Source organism: Paramisgurnus dabryanus, chromosome 2 (assembly GCF_030506205.2).
Source record: "Paramisgurnus dabryanus chromosome 2, PD_genome_1.1, whole genome shotgun sequence".
Taxonomy (NCBI): Eukaryota; Metazoa; Chordata; class Actinopteri; order Cypriniformes; family Cobitidae; genus Paramisgurnus; species Paramisgurnus dabryanus.
In genome coordinates, this window is record NC_133338.1 from 26318729 (window position 1) to 26338433 (window position 19705).

Here is a 19705-nt window from a genome sequence, read left to right on the forward strand (position 1 = left end):
TCTTTGGACGGTTTGGTACTGTATACAATCAGGGTTATTTTTTCTATAACATTGATCTATACAATACAAATATATTTTGATGTTCTCTTCTAAAATCAGTTAAGCTGTACAGTCTTAAACACAGAAAGTGGGATTTGTTATCAGTGCAAAAGAATTATTTGTGTCTCAAACCTCATAGCAAAATTCTCCTCTGCACAAAAATGCCTTTTGAATTTTCAGGGACCTTTCTGTTTTGTTAAAGAAAGTCTTCATAAACAGCATAATTGGCTTTTTTCTGAATCTTTCAGAATGCGCGAGGCATATTTCTTGCTATTTGATGAAAGCTGGTAGGCTGTTGCAAAGATACCTGTTGTACTAGTCTTTGAAAGCGATAGGACATCGGAGAGTCTGCTAAATTTATGGAAATTTTGAGAGAAAGATGCCAAAATCACATCTTCCATAGTTTTTTCTTCAGTGTCTGTGGAAACTCAGGATGCATGATGCCAGAAACAAAAGAAAGTGACAAAGGAGGGTGGCAAAAAGAGAGGAGGACTTCTGTGGTTGTGTGTCTTAACTGAAGTATTTCTGAAACCAACTCCTTTTGTTTCCTTACGCCATGATTATGTTCACCCGCTCGATGTTTTAAGGCTTTCTGCCGTCTGTGCTACTTGTGCGTCATGAGAAAATGGCTTCAGCAGACTAAACCACAACCTCTCTCACTCTTTCTCTCTCCTTTCTGAAGAAGGAGAGTTAAAGTCTGTTTCCTGACAGTCAGTGGAATAAGATGTAGTGTGCAGCAAACAGACAGGCTGAGCGAAAGCACTTGACTACCTGTGTGTATGTGACCATGAACAGGCTTTGATGACGGGGCAAGTGGTGACAGCAGCTGATGTGATGAGTATGTGTGTGTTAGCGTGATCTGCCATTCTTGCCATCACTGTTTAGAGCGTCTTGTCTGAGTGGTCTTCATGTGAAGAGACTCGGCACTTAATGATGCAAGTCTTATTTCAAAGCTGCAGCCGTGGGGCTGGGTGTCTTTGTTGAGAACCCATGCAATGGTTAACGTTCTTTGGGTCACGGCACCGCAAGCTAAGAGATAGAAGACAAGCAAGTAGTTTCCTAAATCTAATGCCATAATCCTAACGAAGCAGTATGAACTCACTCATCCTGCAGTGTATCCAATGTCTTTTCTCTTCCCCTCCATCTTTCTCCCTGGCTTTGCCAGTATGTTTTAACCACACCAAAGTGAGAACACCAAGCTGGAAAAAGTGAGTATGTACTTGCGGAGGAGTGGAAAACAAATTGAAATTAAATAAAAAATCATCCTTTTTTGCATTAGTTTGTCATGCTAAATCTATGGGTCAGGAAGGGCTTGAAACGTAATTCATTTTTTTGTGAGCAGTCTCGCTGTGTGGGTAGAGCTGTGTGTCAGAGAGCTGTTTCAGTCGAAATGAGTGAACCATCATGTGGTGCCCATTTCTTTGTTTTTAATAGGGTAACAAAAATCTGAAATTATTGAGCACATCTTGTGGTTTCACCTCCCATGCATTTCCTTGGATACTCTTGGACAATTTTTTAGGTTACCCACACTGGCACAAACACACAGTCGCACACGTACAGGCTGAACCGCTCATCTTAGCCCAGAATTTAGCTAGGATTGTGCCGATAGATGATACTTTCATTTGTCAAGGATAGTCAGACATTGCCAATAGCGATAGCCTTCATGAAGAAAGTTGGCTTGTTTTCCGTTTAATGTTTTATGCCATTATCATCATACTTTCACATTAATATTCCCGCATAACCTGCACTTGCGACCAATGTGCCTTGCGTGATTTTCATCATGTATGAGCTTTTCCCTGTGTGAGAGTGTGTAATGCTTTTAGTGAAAAATGTAAGTTGAAAAAAAAATGTTTTCTATTGGCGTAACCAATTGAAGTATTTTTTTTATTTATCCAACTTTTTACATTTCTTGGCAAGTAATTTACAGTGCACCTGGGCATCAACTGCACACTCGGATAAATGGCATCATGTTTAAAGGATTAGTCAATTTTCGTAAAAACAATTCCGGATTATTTACTCACCACCTAAAATGTTAATGTCTTTCTTTGTTCAGTCGAGAAGAAATTATGTTTTTTGAGGAAAACATTCCAGGATTTTTCTCATTTTAATGGACTTAAATGTACCCCAACACCTAAAAGTTTTAATGCAGTTTAAAATTGCAGTTTCAACGGAGTTTCAAAGGACTCTTAATGATCCCAAACGAGGCATAAGGGTCTTATCTAGTGATAAATAAAGAAAATATGTACTTTTAAACCACAACTTCTGGTCTATCTCTGGTCTTGTGACGCGCCAGCGCAACCTCACGCAATACCTCATCACATCAAGAAGTCACGGATGACGAAAGCAAAACTATGTCCCAGTGTTTACAAGTATGGAGAAACAGGACCGGTCCGACATTGTTGTATGTCGAATGATACTAATTAATGTCTTTGTGTCAGTTTATTGTTTAAAATGGTCCGCAAATGTGCGTTTCATATATGTAACACGTGACTTTTCCATGGCATTACACAATTACGTGAGGTCGCGGTGGCGATCAGATAGACGAGAAGTTGTGGTTTAAAAGTGCATTTTTTTTCTTGTCAATTGACAATTGTTTCACTAGATAAGACCCTTATGCCCATTTGGGATTGTTTAGAGTCCTTTGAAACTTCATTAAAAATGTTATGTGTTGGGGTCCATTAAAGTCCATTAAAATGAGAAAAATCCTGGGATGTTTTCCTCAAAAAACATAATTTCTTCTCGACTGAACAAAGAAAGACATCAACATTTTGAATGACATGGTGGTGAGTAAATTATCTGGATTTTTTTTAAGAAAATGGACTAATCCTTTAACTAAGTTGCGATTGTGACAGTGTTGCCAGCTGCCCTTAAAGTAAAGCAGCTTCTGTTTTTTAGCCTCAAATCCAAAGGCTTGTAATAGATAAATATTACATACATGTAGGACTATACTATTGTGTATCTGTGATTCTCACAGGCTGAGATCGGACAATCCCACTTTGGAGAAAATCACCCAACACTAATATAAGCTCCGCAGAAATAAAGCGAGCAAAACAAAGAGAGATGATGGAAAACTTGGCGATCCTGGCAGGTTTACAGTCTCACCAGCCTTTTTTCCACCAGCAGGCTTGTCGTCCTGCAGAGCTCCATTATGGGCCCGCTGCTGAAAAGAGCTCACTCAGAGTACACGCAAACTCTGTACTAGGAAAGAAACTGAAACTATGACACAGGGCTAAACCAAACCCCCAAGGACCTCCCGGGATGCAAATGAGACATTTTCTCACTGCAACGCTGGCCGTCCCAGATTCAGGCCTTTCTTGTCGTATTAAAGCACTTGTTCCAAAGCTGTGGAGTTACCTTGAAAGCACTTCTCTCCTCCTGGACCCAGCTTTGTATTATAAAGATCTTATTTGACAATTATGTAAGCATTGTATTACTATTTTGGAACCATGCCAGAGCAACACATGTTGATGATTGAGTTTGGTTTGGTTGTGAGTGCGTGTGCGCACATGTATGTGAAGGGATGCAAGCTTGAGTGACGCTGGCTCACAAACGTCTTGCGGTGTGGTGTCAGAAGGGAAGAATGTTTTCGGTCTCTGATTGGAGGTGGTACTTACACGACAAGAAAGAGAAGTTGTGGGGAGGGGGGGTGGAGGAAGGATGTATAGGATGGCCCTGCTCTTCTTCGCTGTTGCTAAATTTATTCCATCTGCAGGGTGGAGGAGTTTGGGCCGACTCCAGACCAGAGAGAGGCTTCTAATTAAATCGTCATCATTATCAACTTGTGGTCGACGATCATCCCGAGTGCTCGCTCTTCCAAGAGGAACATGGAACCGGAGGCTTTTCCTTCAAGCTCCGTGTTGGATGGAATTAGAGAAGAAGCAGAATAGGAAAGTGCAACAGAGGGCTGTTTTTTTAGTTGGCGTACGTCGAAAAAGGCACTTGGCCATTTCCACTCAGGTTTAAACAATTACTGCACATCAGAGGGACGGGGAGGAATCTTTACAGAGTCTGCTAGACTCATCAGTTTTCCCTCGACTCGCTCTCTTTCAGAGGAACCGCTAGCCGTAGCTTTAGCATGTTCAAACCTGTAATAATTTTAATTAGAGCCGATGGGCGTGTTTGCCGTATTCGGATCAGCACTGTTTGGAAAGTGCTCCCCTTAAGGGCTGACAGCTCTTAATATGGTATTCCAAGCATAGATATGTGAGTGACACTGAAGAGTGCACTAAAATGCTTTATCAAATCATAATTACAGCCCCAGTGATTAAAGGGGAAGTGACTCTGATTAGAAGAGTTTCTGGGGACGTGGAAACGGGATGAATATTCAAATGGGAAAGACGAGGAGAAACATTATTTGGAGTTTAGTTTCCTCTCTCTCTCTCTCTTCAGCGTGAGGTATGTGTCTGCCAGACTGCTGTGCGACCACAATGCTATGATATCATCTTTACCACACAGATTTCATCTGGGTCCTTTCAGTTGTTGCTATTGGGCAGAAAATGTGCATGCAGATATCGGCCCATTAACGTTCAGCCTCTCTCTTAACCTGCTCCATGAAAATATATCAAGTTTTTCTGTAGTGTAGCAATATATGTCTGGGCGCTGTATGGCTGGCATTGGGAAGACGGAGTCAACTCCTGTTTTCGCATGCTGTCGGCCCGGCATGCGGGTTTAACACAGAAGACTTTCAGAGCAAATTAGACTTGAAACGGTAAGGAATGTGAAAGGGGGAAATGGCAAGGCCTCCTTCTTACTCTCCACTCTGGTGCGCTTGGAGAGCTCGATGAGTATCACACGTTTTTGTGAACTTCAAAGTATGCACTGTTTAAGCAAAGGAGATAAAGGAGCGCATTATTAGCGCCCGTCTTCTGTGGAAAGATTAGGATTGCTTCAACCTTTTCTCCTCTCACCTCCGAGAACCTCAAACATTGCCTGCCATGTGATAGCCTCTATTTCATAAATCATTTCAGCGAGCGTTCGTAAAACGTAAAGACGGCGATTTGACAATTTCACAACCGACTTCCTTCTTAGAATGACAGTGGCTAACCTGACTATTAGCTCTTTTTTTGATTTCAGCAGGGCATGGTTTTGCGCTCGGCGAGCTACACATAAAAAAGCTTAGCCCCGTCTCTATTCATGGGTAAATGCTGCTTATCTTGCAGCCTTTTCACAGACTTTAGAAAAGAGTCGTATCCCCCCTCATCCAAACATTCGCGGCAACATTGTTGTGCACAAGGAGCACAAAAACGAAACTTTTACAGATGGGATTTTTTCCAGCATGCACACATACACCGTAAAATGCAGATGTTTCAGGTGATGGATAATTTTATGGTCTAATCATCCACATTTCTTAGATTTCCTCATGTTGTTTGTGATTTAGAGAAAGACTGAATGTGAAGGAAAGAGAGAGAGGAGTGCTAATCAAGTCGACGGCACACTCGATCGCTGAAACACTGGAGTGGAAAGTGCACAAGTCAACTAAGCTGAGGGCTCGATCCTTTCATGCTTTTAGCTCGTGATGCGTTGCTTTTGTGTTCCCCCGGGCTTAAATACCTTTCCACGTCCCTACTGTATGTTTATTCATTTACGTTTTTACTTCCCTTCTAATTTACCCGCCGAAGCCCAGTAGGCCGGGAAAATTTACTTTGCTGCGTAATCTAAGATACATTTGAAAATATTGTGCCGAACAGTAGTGCCGGTGGAAGCATCTTGATATTTTTGTTGGATCGTTGTCAGTGTTGCTGGAGAATAATATGAACCATGTGTTTCATGGGCGAGAGAAAATCAGAGACCTTTCATGTGACCCACCTGTCGCGTTTTCAGCGCCGATAATATTAACCTCATGTTGCTATCATCGGCCAAATGTGTGTGTGTGTGTGTGTGTGTGTGGATACCGGGGGAGACCCGTCTCATTGGAGTTCTGGCACCTGTTTTTGACACACATTTAGAGACCTTCCAGGGAAAGACTGTTTCTCATAAGGCATTAGAGAAACAGATCTCACAAATACTGTAAACATGAACCTGCAATAGGGGGTCCTTATTTTTCAACTTTTAAAATGCTCTCGCCCCACCAATATGTTTGAATAAATAAATAAATAAAATTGGCAAAAAAAATTCAATATTAATTACTATTTAGAGGTTGTAGAGTTTTGATGTTTTACACATTCGTGTATTATATGATACTTTGTGCTAGCATGTATAATTGTTTAATAATATATAGCAGCAATGGACTTATTTGACCATGCTCCATGCAATTAAAACTCCAGTTTTAGTTTTGATATGTCTTTCAAAGCAAGAAAGCTTCAATGTGAATGAAGCACAATAGACAATATACACTGAGACAATGGCTGAAGCAACACAAAGCAAGCCCGCTATATGTTTACTGGAACGTTACCATCCAAGAAGCAAGTTTTATGTGTGTTGTGCGTTTTTAAATGGTACAGTTTTTGCTAAATATGTCATTTTGGAAACATTTAAAGGCTTTGAGCAACCTCTAGATATTGTAGGAACAATTCAAAATGTTGCACTGTGTTTTTATTAATATCATAACACATTTAGGGGGTGAGAGTTGAACATTGAGGACCACCCTAAACCCACGGCGGTAAAAATGTTGTCTTTATTTTATTCAGTTTTTTCTCTTAAAGGTTGGCTGGCTCCTAAACTGTGTGTTGTGAAGTTATGAGCTTTGACTTTGCACAAATTGAAGTTAGTCTCTCAGGGTTCCTGATGTTTCACGTGGTCCGTGTCATGTTGTAATAGGTTCCCTGGGCATGATCCGAAATATAATAACCGTTTTACAGTGTTTCTCTTATCCCCCTTCGTGCTGAGAAAATGCAAAACGTGCGCCACAGGGCATATGGTTGAAACCGTGATGTCAGTTGTTATTGCAGGATACATAGGATAGGAAAAATTTGATTATTTTCAAGAGCATTATGTCACAAAAGCAACATTGTACCAGTTGGGTGTGTTGAGGTGTGAGCCCATGCATTTGCGTTCACAACTCACTTCCTTGTTCTATATGTTGTCCAACCGCCCTGAAGTCCCATGACTTGCGTCATGGGGCTTCCTTTCTCCTGTTCAGAAATCAATGGAAACTGCCACTATACATCAGCAACATAATGGAGAAAAGCAAAACTTGCATAGTGGAAAAAAATTCCCAAACCGTGCTCTCTTCCTTTATATTTTGAGCTAGTTTAGTGTTTCTACTTGAATTGTGACTTGCTAACAATGTTAGATTAAATCTGTGGATATCTCTCTCCAGCTTGCCGCCACTGTCATGTGATGCATGTCATTTTGCCAAACGTTTTCCCTGCAATCGCTAGGATTGAGCGTTTTTTTTTAATAAAGGCGTCCTCCATCAGCTGTGTAAGAGCATCATAGGAGGGGACGTGCATCTAATAGCTAAGTGAAGCTCCACGCATCTCCTGTTTTGCACTAATTGAATTCTGCACTAAAATATGCTGGCAGGAGCCTTTACCTTGTTTGACTTATTTATTGCCTGACTGGAGAGGTAATTTGACCTCCTCATTTCAAAGACTCTTTTTTTCCGGCAGAAAAGGAGTGTTAAACTCAATTACAACACTGATCAGTGACTCAAACACTACATTTGTTTTCTCAGAGGGGGAAAAAGGGAACCGCGGAGCTGCTTTGCGTGTGCCTTTGAGGAGCTGTACTGTACATAAAGTAAATAAGAGAGAGAGAGAGAGAGAGAGAGCTTAGGCCACTCCCTGCCATGTCAGCTGAGATTTGTGTCCATCTTTTAAATCATTTTCCTCTCTAGAAAATTTAGATTGCAGAAAAATTCTCAAATGCATCATTTACTTTTCCCTACTAACAGATTCACCTGCATTCCAACATATAGGAGGATAACAGTGTATTGATTAAAAAAATATATATTTTTGTAGTGTTACTTCTGATTTTGCACCAAATATTTAATCAGAAATCCTTAATAAGATCTCCCCGTACGACCTTGTAGGTTTTTGCGATTTTTTGTTATAAAATAGAATAGAAAACTAAAGAAAAGCATTGTAAATTATTTTATATTCTTTAGCACGGATCCCCCATTGAACCGTACCAAACACAATTACAGCAGGAATTTATGGGTATGCTCTTGAACTTTAAGCATAAAAGAAAATCAACTAAGGGTTTTATAGTTGCATCTTTATTTTTGCTCATACCTTTGCTCTGCCTGGGAAAACAGCCGAATGTTTCTGGATTTTCATGAAGCCACCAGACAAAACCCTAGAGCACAATGCGCTCCTCCCTGCGTGCTGGTAAAAGAATTAAAAATGAACTTGTGCATGAAGTATGCGAGTACAGATGAGTCGTAACTTTGTTTTTTTTTGTTGTTATTCAAATTGAGACCTGAAATAAATTTTTTAGATTTTACATACCACACAAACTCATCCTTGGGGAACCAAGGCCTTTTCTGGCGTACAGTACCTACCCGAGGCTCCGTCTATCCTTCAAAAAGAGTGCACACAGCGCACGATTAATTTTTCTCTTTTGTGTTCTTGACCATGTTTCTTATTTCAATTGTATCTCGTTCATTTATCAAGAATGCAAACCGCGAAGCCCTGATTCAGTTGCAAATGTAATATTTGAAAAACGGGCCGCACGCGCGCTCCTCTGTCTGAACTGGAACTACACAAATAATTTGCGCACAACCGGTGCGCCTGGATGTAACCTGATCTTTTCTGGATCAATTGCTTCCATTCTGGTTTAATTCACCATATGATTGACTTTCAGCACGACTTACCGTTAGAAAAATATCCCTGTACGGATCGAGGCCTTAAATAGCACGGTAATTTGAATACAGATGCTCGCTGCTTAGACCTTGTCACTTGAAATGTCTCGGAGTCAGGAAACAATTGCAGGTTGATTATGTCGCCACTGACAGAAGTTGCAGGTTCTTTGTGCATCAGACATATTTGCATTTAAATGCTTATTGTGAGCAGCCAAAGCATATGCTGTCTGATTGTCTGCACAACCTGTCTTTTTGGGAAAACAAAATAAATGATTTGCAATAAGGGATCATCTGTATGCTGGCAATCAATGTTTTCATGCATTGGTTTTCAGCCACATTATTTCTTTCATCTGTTTTATTAGTATGATTTGAATGGCATCTGCATAATTCAGCGTAATGTTTTGTCTTTATGCGATGCGGCATCAAAGCCGGGTCATATTCTCGCTGAAATGCCTTTCGTGAGGCGATTCAACAACTTTCCAACATTTAACAATCCATCATTCTGTGTTTTTCCACATCCTTGACCTGTGTGTGCGTGCCTCGTGCCTTTATCTGTGTATATGTTTCTTATTATGTGTGCGTATTGTACCATAAAAGCGTGTGTGAGGGAAGCGTTTGTGTGTGTGTGTGTATACGTATGTTCCTGCTGCTTTAAGCTTTAGGTTCTTTGTCCTGCAGCACTCAGCATGTCTGCCTCCTCAGGAGATCCAGGGCTCTCTCTCTCGTCTGGCCACACAAAGGCATTGGCTTTCTTTGAGGTGTTAAAAACTTCCATTTATGCATTCCCTGGACAAAAAGCTCCCGGACCCATTTTCGAGTCCATTGGCAACACAGGCAGACATTGTGGCCACGCTTCTTCTGCACTCATTTCACAGATTCTAAAACCGGTATGTGGTGAACAGGATTTCAGCAGCTAAAATGCCCCGTGAGAGTACGGGCGATAAGAGAGCGAGAGAGACGGAACAGCAGGCAGCCCCCGTAAACTAGAAGAGGAGACCGGGAGAATAAACACATTACCTGAGAGAAAACCAAGCTTGTTTCCATAAACCAACTCAATAGTAGGGGGCGGATAAATATGGAATAAGAAAGAAAAAGTGCCTCGCACCACAGCTAGGGAATAAGCTCTGAATCAGTGACAAAAAAAGACAAGGCCCTGCTCTTTTGGTCTGCTGTATTTTAATCGTGTACTGAATCTGTGCTATATTTTATTCGACTGGAATTCCTCTCGGGCTGAATCTGAGGCCTTGTAGTGGCTGGTCAGCTTTTCTTCCCCTAATACGGCGCTTCACTGTTGTTATTTCACAGAAGGTAAATCACACATAATGTATCTGCAGTGTCGGACATAAAAGTCTGCCTTGGTCGAGGAGCTGTCTGCAAGTCTAAAGAGAGATGTTTGATTTAAAATCAACACCCTATTTCCTCAAGATGGGAATAGTGAAATATGCTTTATAAATACAACAGTAAACCCTCGACTCTAAGCAGGCCCACTTAGGCTAAGCATGTGCTTTTTTGTGGGCGAATGGCAGATTTCAAAGAGGGCGATCAATGAAATTGGACATGTCTTTATTATTCCAGTGAAAGAACGTTGCTCGTTTTTGTTCGGCTGCTCTTTCTAGCGTACTACTCTTGTGCATTTCTGCATGCTCCTTATTTTTGAAACATTATTGGCCTTCAGTCGACGGGCGATGCACCTAGCGATGCATTTTGCGTTTGTTTTCCCGTGGAAATAATTGCTCTTCACAGGTTCACACCCAGCTTAGATCTCTTTAAGTAACCCAGAAATGAAAATAAATAAATAAATACAATTTTTATTTACATTGTAAGTGGACTTTTAATTTGGATATCTTATTTTTGGGGATTTTTTATTTATTTTTAGACAAGTTCGGTTGTGAAGTCACTTCACATAACATATATTTAATATACGAGGAGCTCAGCCTCATATGCAAAAGCCACTTAAAGGGACACTCCACTTTTTTCAAAATATGCTCATTTTCCAGCTCCCCTAGAGTGAAACATTTGATTTTTACCATTTTGGAATCCACTCAGCTGATCTCCGGGTCTGGCGGTACCATTTTTTAGCATAGCTTAGCACAATCCATTGAATCTGATGAGACCATTAGCATCATATCCAAAATAACCAAAGAGTTTCAATATTTTCCTTTTTAAAACTTGACTCTTCTGTAGTTATATCGTGTACTTAGACCGATGGATAATTAAAAGTTGATATTTTCTAGGCAGATATGGCTAGGAACTATACTCTCATTCTGGCATAATAATAAAGGACTTTGCTGCCGTAACATGGCTGCAGGAGGCGCAATGATATTATTATAGTGGCCGAAAATAGTCCCCTGCGCCTCCTGCAAAATATCGAAACTCATTTTTAAGCGCGATGCTAATGGTCTAATCAGATTCAATGGATTATGCTAAGCTATGCTAAAGTGCTAGCACCAGACCCGGAGATCGGCTGAATGGATTCCAAAACGGTAAGAATCAAATGTTTAAATGTTTTCATTTTCAAAAAAAAGTGGAGTGTCCCTTTAACGTCACCCCTATCAAAGATGAGATCATGATATTGACCGCCTCGGGCCATTCAGAAATACTGTTTTGTTGCTGGAATCCACTAAATGCCATGCCAATTTTTATTCTGAATGAAGGGAGGTTAAATTGGATGAATGACGGTGCACAAAACGACCGTGTTTTAAATTTAAACCTGGGTTGCATCTTTAGTGATTTTGCAACTGTTTACTACCGCATGTCTTTTAAAAATGTAGATGGCTTTATAGCGAAACAGTCTAATTTGTTAAATACCAATGAAATGACTAAAGTGACATTTCTGAAAATAAGGCATTTCAATTACTGACTAATAAACTTTTCATTGCCATTAAAGTGAAATTACTAAACCTAAAAAATTATATTTTATAAGAAAACATGTCAGACACACCCAGGTTATTACATCTTAACTCCTCATAGGTCAAATTTACTTCGTGATTTAATAGTATGTATTTTTATTTGTTTGTCTGTCTATCTAAGTAAACGGTATATTTACTGTATCTAATGACATCATAACCTTTTGCAATTTGGTAATCGTATTAATCCATTTTGCTTTTATTTTAAGCCTACTTTCTTTAAATCTTTGTATCTTTATGCTTTAACACCCAAAGGTCTGTCTGCTATGCGTGTGCACTGGTTGATTTTTGTCAGGCCGAATATTGAATTCGAAAATAAGCAGGCATGAAGGTTTTCATAAAACACCGCTTCGCCTCTTTGCTCTTCCCCCTACAGCTAAGTGTGAGTGGCCTGTATTTTAGGTTCCGTTCTGCCATATTTTACCCCCCTCTGCCTTTTCTCCAGACCCCAGCAGTGGTCCTGCTGTTAGTATAGAGATAACTGTCCTCCACCAGGTAAGAGACCGTCCTGCTGATGGGGGATATTGCCTCCTTTGTCCCAATAACTACTTCCCCTAAATCCCCTCTTAACATGTTCTGGACCAGGGAAGAGTAATGGAGGAAATGGTACATTTAAAGTGATTTTTTTCTGCCGGTTGCTGGATCAGAAGAAATCTGAAGTTGATGTAAATGAAAGCGTTCCATCCGCGGTCGTGGAGCACCGGGAGTACAACATGTTCACGGTGGAAAATGAAGGATTTCATCTATATTTGACCCGCGCACGAACCACTTTGCACTTACAGTTCAGTCTCTCTCTTATCAACACACATTTACAGTGTATTATGTAAAGCACGCTAGTGTATTTCTTCCTCTTTTGCAAATAAATTTAAAGCAAGCTGCTCGCGTTAATCGAGTGTCCACGGTTCTGGTAGGACGTTGGTTTGGAGGTCAGTCTCCGATTCCCAGCCGCCGTGATATGCTGTCAGGGACACAGCACTGAACAGGAATCAGTCTGAAACTAAGGTGAACACATGCCTGGAATTTAAAAGACTCTCTTGAATTTTTCTCTTTGGGCGAAATGCAAAGAACACATTTTATTGGCAAATAATGAACTCAAATATGACGACTAGCCACATGCTTCCGTAATGTGTATGTACTGGCGTTTGAATCTCGTGGAATGAGGCAGACAGTAAAATCTATGGACTTGGACCTTCATTTTTGGAGCATCACATTAAGCTCTTATTTCATGTGTGAGTGTGTGTGTGTGTGTGTGTCCATTGGCTTGTGTTGCTGGAGTCAGTTTGAGGTAGTGTGTTCGTTGGAGGGAATAGCTGGAGTCACTGTCATGGTCGATGGATTGGCTTGCCCAGCACTAGCGTTAAACATCCCACTTAACCCCTATGAAATATTCAGCACTGTTTTCATTTAAAGAACTCAATTCCTAATCTGTTGGAGTGAGGAATATGACAAAAGGTTGATTTCACAGTTAGACCTGTCATTAATTTTTGGGAGCTCTGCGATTGGTCCTTGTGGGGTTTAATGGGCATTAGCTTTTTATCCAGTAATTTGCCAAGAAGCTTGGCTTTGCTCAACTGCTTATACAGTACTACTCATACTACTCACCTGTTCTTTCTTTCTTTCTTTCTTTCTTTCTTTCTTTCTTTCTTTCTTTCTTTCTTTCTTTCTTTCTTTCTTTCTTTCTTTCTTTCTTTCTTTCTTTCTTTCTTTCTTTCTTTCTTTCTTTCTTTCTTTCTTTCTTTCTTTCTTTCTTTCTTTCTTTCTTTCTTCACTTCACTGGCTGTGTGTGTTAAAAGCCGCAGTGGTAATTGCGGACACATCGAATCAGTAATAAAACTGTTGGGTGACTAATAAAAACAGACTGGTGCTGATTGGAATTCTCTTTAATGAATTCATGATCGCCCAATTAGAAAAGGGAGTGAAGTCCTGCTTGCCTGCTTACAGTAATTCGGCTTCGTAAATGAGCCCTTGCGCTCCTACAGTGGCCTGTCACAGTCATTAATATTGCAGGCCAGGCATTATTGCATTGCTTTAATTATTTCCAATAACATTGTCTTATTATTCAAATCAAAGTATTTTTTTTAGCTGTAAAGGCATTCATATAATATTGTTCGCCGGCTTGTTACTTTCATCATTTTTCTCAATTAGCATCAAATTATAATTTTAAATTCCTTTTCATTTTTTACCCTCTGCAATTAAAATAACCCCCTGTTTATTAAAGCACAACAGAAATTAGTCAAGCGTTCTATGGTTCACAAAGAGAAAAGCGTTTATAGAATTACCACCCCTGTCAGGGGTTTGCTCCGCCGAGAGCGTATGTGTGCCGAACCAGAGTCGAAAAAGAGAAAATGTATGTGCACACACACACACACACAGACACACAAGTACACGCTTTGTGGGTGTGCGGTGAGAACATTGACACAGTGTGGAGACACAGGCACGGTCCTTTGAGAACGTGGAATAGACTGTCAGCTCAGAGGTGCTATTAAGATGACAACGGCTTTCCATTCACACACGGGTCAGACCTCCTGCCTGCTTTCTCCCATTGTCACCCTCAGCTTCGAGGTTCATCCATTGGAGACCAAAGATCTCGCAGTTTATTCTATTAACACACCCTCCCACGCATCCATTTACTCGGTCTGTGCGGTTGACGCGGTCGCTCGTATGGCAGATTTCGCTGGTCTCTAGCTCGGATCAATTAGCCGTGACCTCAAACCCCAGTGTCCTTGTTTAATTGGTGATGCCGAAGCAGGCTAATTGTATAAATCAGCCAGTAATGAGATTCCCGCTTGTTGTGAAAAACAGAATAATGTGGAGAAAAGAACATAAGTGAGATTTGTGCACTCTCTTTCTCTTTTCTTCAGGTCGAGCGAAGGAAATGTGAGATTACACATATGGTTGGATAATGGTAAACAGGGAGTGCCTGCTTCTTGTTTGTTTGCGTTTCCTTGCTTTCGCCGTTTCTGGAGGTCCTCAGAAGACCTGCTAGAACCAGCAGAGCATGTAACTAAATAAATCATTAGTGCTCTGCAGTGTAATAGAGGCAGTGAGAGGAATTAGATAAAACAAGTGCTTTGTATGAAAGCCATTTATTAGAAGAATCAAACAGTGCATGGACAGATTAATGAGGTATTAGAGAAGTGGACTCTAAACATTGTCTAGGATTGAGTAACTAGAGGCCATACCGCATTACAACTGTTTAACTTCATCTGCTGGGCCTTTGACTGCCTGCCAGCACTGTATCTTTTCGGGTCTGACAACCTCTCTCTCTCTCTTTTTTCTCACACACACACACTTACCCTAAAAAAAAGACAAATAATAAAGAAAGCTGTGCCAAGCTGAACCCTCACAGCATTTTCTCTTTGTTGTGTTGTAGGTAATTTTCATGAATTCAAAATCAACTCAGCAGTGATCTTTGGGAGCTGGGGATAAAGTCTTTCTGTTTACGTAAGTACAATCAACAGTTTTTACAGTATATGTCTTTTGTGTCAGTGCCGCACGAACGCTGCACACATGTGCATGAACATTTTTGTCTCCATTGCTCCTTAATGTCTGTCTAGCATGATTCTGAACTGCCATACATGCTTCGCCAACACAGGAAAGGGTGATCTCAAGCAAACAAACGTTAATTCATGAATGTATTTAGTTTGCTAGAAAAACACTCGAATACCCTCCAGAACTGATGAATGATTTGAATTACATGCTTCCTCTATAGTTTGTCACACTCCTCCTCCAAACCAATGGCATCCACGATATTTTTCACATTTGTGTGTAAAATGCTACATATTAAACATTAAAAGCATCCAGAAATGATGATTGTAGCCTTTGGATTTCGTTTTACTCGAAAAGTTAAAAGCAGTCAGGTTAAAAAAAAGTCTGTTTTGCCTGTTAGCACCTACCGCTGCGTTCCACTCAAACACATACACTTCCATCGGTGCGTATAGAGTGAATCTATTCTCTATGCTAATACCAACTATGTTATTGGTACTTTCTGGCTGCCAGTCGGCCTCAATAAGAGCATTGAGAGCAATGAAGAAAGAACCCCTTTAAAAGAAACACAGACAGGGTCTTAGTAAACAGTCGGCAATATACGGCTGCAGTTTTCTGCCACAATATGTCTTAAATGTGAGTTTCCAGCGTAGTAATAAAGATCGTATCTGGCAAATCTGTTACTCCTGGTAATGTTAAGCAAACAAGCGTCCTGAAAGTTAAGTTCATATTAATCTTTTTTCAAATGTCACTTCGATATGAGGTGCAGGACAGAGTTATATTAACACGCTGAAAGCCCCACTGTTGGCCCAGCATAATTAGGCCGGTATTCTTGCTCAAAGTTCAAGGCCACGTGCTAATGCGGCGGCTTTATCCCTGCGATTTGAAGTCAAACATCGCCTTCGTCTCAGATCAATACGTCCTATTACACCGGCCCGGGCTCTTGTATTTTAGCTGCAGTTGTAGTGCGTGTCGCCGGCGTGTTAAGTCCGCGCTGAATGGATGTCGAAGGAAGGAGAGGCCGATCAGTGAGGGAATGAATGGAGAAATAACAAAAGGGCCAGGAGTGATTACAGCCTTTGTCTGCCTGTTGGCTTGTCATTCGGGAGACTCTGAAAATTCCCGTCAGCCTGAAATAGGCTGCAACGGGAGCCGCCACCGAGGAAGATCATGTGCTATGATATTATTGGAAAATTGTGTAGTGACAAAATTTGATACTGCACGTTTACGTCTCTTTTTACTTCTGGTGGGTGAAGAGCTCTTTTAGAGGATTTTGTGAAGTAATCTTAGCTCTTCACATTTAAAAAGTCAGATTTTCTCCAGTAGTTTCTACAGTGGAGTGCCTCGGCTGGTTCCTGTTACGGTAACGCTATAGTAGTCTTAGCATTTAGGATGAGGTTACATGTTCTACGAAAGTTGTGTACAAGCACCACCGTGGAACAGCTGCGGCCTGTCTGGTTTCGTGTCCTGTGAACATAGATATTAACATTGATATGTCACAGGGTCGGGTCTCTATTTAAGGAATGAAACGCTGATTGTTAAGCTGAATGAAGGTAAAAGGACCACTTGAGTTAGAACAGTAAACATCAGGCCTATGCGCTGGCCCTGTTCCAACACTGAGAGTAACAGTGTAAGCCTTGTACTGTACATCAGATTGGCTTTGTGTGAGTGGTTACGTGTGTGTGTGTGTGTGTGTGTGTGTGTGTGTGTGTGTGTGTGTGTGTGTGTGTGTGTGTGTGTGTGTGTGTGTGTGTGTGTGTGTGTGTGTGTGTGTGTGTGTGTGTGTGTGTGTGTGTGTGTGTGTGTGTGGGTGGGTGTGGGTGTGGGTGTGTGTGTGGGTGTGGGTGAGGGAGTGAACGTTTTTTTGGCAAAGCCAGATTTTTTTCGTTTAGAAAAAATAAACAATAGAAATAACATTCAATAGTATAGTATTAATATTATACATTATATTAGAATTATGCATTTGACATCCAAGTTACATTTCATTCAAGTTGTACGTTTTATCAGTAAGTGTCATCTTGGGATTGAACCCATGACCTTTTTTTGCTAATGTGACGCTCAAGCAAGCGAACTACTGGAACAGTGTTGTATATGTTTATGTTTCATCAATAAAATCTAACTCTAACAAATAATGTAAGGATCTAGTTACAGTAAAACCACTAATGTTGAGAGAGAGAGATAGAGAGAGAGAGAGAGAGAGAGAGAGAGAGAGAGCGCTGTCAACATGTGCTAAAAATCACTATCTACAAGCCCTGTTGATTCCAACCCAATGTCGTCTTCATTTCACATAGTTTGAATATGATGCCAAGAGAAGACCTGGACTCGCTTCACATCCCTCCCCAAATGCTCTGATGCTCATCAGACCTACGAGTCCTAACACACTCATTAATCTATATTCCTTTGCAACTTCAATCTCCATGTTTAATTAATCACAAAATGAGGCAGTAAATAATTCGGGCGAGCGTGTGGCCTGCTTAATCACTCTTGTGCGAAGTCATTCGGAAACACCTGAGGTTGAAACAACGGCATCTGTTTGAACAGGCAGAATACACTCTTTATCAGTGTGTGCCATTCATCTAATAAAGCTGCCGGAGCCTTCTTTCATTTTGCATTTAGCGCGTCTCGCTGTTGATGTCTCTGCGGGACCCGTGGCTCCAGGAATGATTTTCTGTAAAAAAATTAAATAAACAGCTCTCCTGGAGCCCTAATGAAAATGAATAACCTTTGAGTGGTTATTTTCCCATCTATTAACAGGCCCTCTCCAGCTACAGTTTTTCACCGGCCCTTTGCGTGATTTTTGTCGTGCATTCCGTTCAATAGGGATCGGCATTTTAATTTCATCAGGCCCGTCAAAAATTCCATGTTCTCTCTTCAATAGGCCCGATGGAACATACAATTTCATCACAGTGAATTAATTTAAGATTAAATTGTTGAAAATTCAATTATTATTATGAAAAGATGTTGTAAGGTCTTAAAACCTGCAATGTATTTACAGCAGAGGATCAATTTTTTTTATATTATAAGTTCTCATGAGATTACTTTGGAGTGACGGCATGTCTACAGGTGTGTCCTCTCAGTCTCCAAGACCTTGCAGGGTCTGATATAAATTTTTTGAACGAGTATAATCTACAAGACTTGAACTGGAAATCATTTGGAGCAGGGGTCACGAACACCAGGTGGTTTGTACTGGAACTGCAGGGAGTTTGGGGATATTTGTGATAGAAATGCCAAAGCCAAATTAAATTGAATGAGTATATGCATAGTTGTATATTTCATTAATTGTTCTTTTTGGCTGGGATGACTCATTATTGGTATTTATGAAAAATTAACACTTTTAAGTAAACAATTTAGGTTATATTAGGTTATTAGTTTATACACCTATAGACTTGTGTTCGTTCATCTTAGGGTAAAGACCACTCCCATGCTACAAAGGAAAAGGTGTTTCTCCTGTTGGCTATATATGGCCATACATGTTATTAATCACCTGGCTTCCACAGATGGAGAAAGTAATGCATAACTAAAAGTCCTGTTGAATGAATTAATGATTTCAACCATGAACTTTTCTCCCAAAATGCCATGAATCCTCTGGAGCTGATAATGTGCCCTGACCCGGGGGTGTGAAATTCGTGTTATGTTGAGAGTTGCCAGTTAATTGATTTGCAAATTATTTAAAGTTTGTGGGGCCCAGGGGAACGCTTGGCTCTAATGATGCCCATTCCCAAAGAGTTTCTTTCTGTCTATATTCCACTGCCTCCACCGCACGATTGTAATAAACTAATACGACTCAAAAGGATTTACAGCACCTTTTTCTCACTACTACTCCAAAGACGGGAGAACAAAAATTGGTGCATTTTAGCAGTTCGGTTTCAGCACACATCATGAATTGTTAAACACAAATGTTTTCAAATGCTTTATGTTATATATAAGTGGGGGTTACAGGAAAGAATAATTTGTTACATTTAAATTACTTGTATACAAACACGCACGTTTTTTAAATTCTCAAGAACAACTACAATTATATTGTTTATTGATTATTGATATATTTATGTAATACAATTGCACCGGCAATCTATGCCTGTGCAAAAATATAATTAATAATACTCAAAGACATAAGTAATTATGCTCAAAACTATTCATTAAAGGGACAAAAATATGCTCATTTTCCAGCTCTAGTGTTAAACATTTGATTTTTACTGTTTTGGAATCCATTCAGCTGATCTCCGGGTCTAGCGGTAGCACTTTTAGCATAGCTTAGCATAATCTATTGAATCTGATTAGACCATTAGCATCGCGCTAAAAATAACCAAAGAGTTTCTATATTTTTCAGATTTAAAACTTTACTCTTCTGTAGACCCGTCGTGTACTAAGACCAATGGAAAATTTAAAGTTGTAATTTATTTGGCAACTATACTCTCATTCCGGTGTTAAAATCAAGGACTTGCTGCCGTACCATGGCTGCAGGAGGCGCAATGATATTACACAGTGCCTGAAAGTAGTCCCTTTGATAAATTTTAATAGCAGGGGACTATTT

At 40.3% G+C, this 19705-nt stretch overlaps 2 protein-coding genes across 10 annotated transcripts in view; one reads left to right on the plus strand and one right to left on the minus strand.

Annotated features, from left to right (window-relative positions):
• The window catches only part of nucb2a (nucleobindin 2a), a 572456-nt gene that overhangs the window by 184443 nt on the left and 368308 nt on the right, over positions 1-19705 (minus strand). The gene's annotated exons all lie outside the window — the stretch shown is intronic.
• The window catches only part of sox6 (SRY-box transcription factor 6), a 204390-nt gene that overhangs the window by 8746 nt on the left and 175939 nt on the right, over positions 1-19705 (plus strand). For 6 of the 9 annotated variants that reach the window (XM_073812435.1, XM_073812438.1, XM_073812445.1 and 3 more), the window contains one exon: positions 15062-15132. The exons of the other annotated variants lie outside the window; for them this stretch is intronic. The gene's annotated coding sequence lies outside the window, so the exon portion shown is untranslated. The remainder of the gene's footprint in view (positions 1-15061; positions 15133-19705) is intronic. 9 annotated transcript variants of the gene reach the window in all.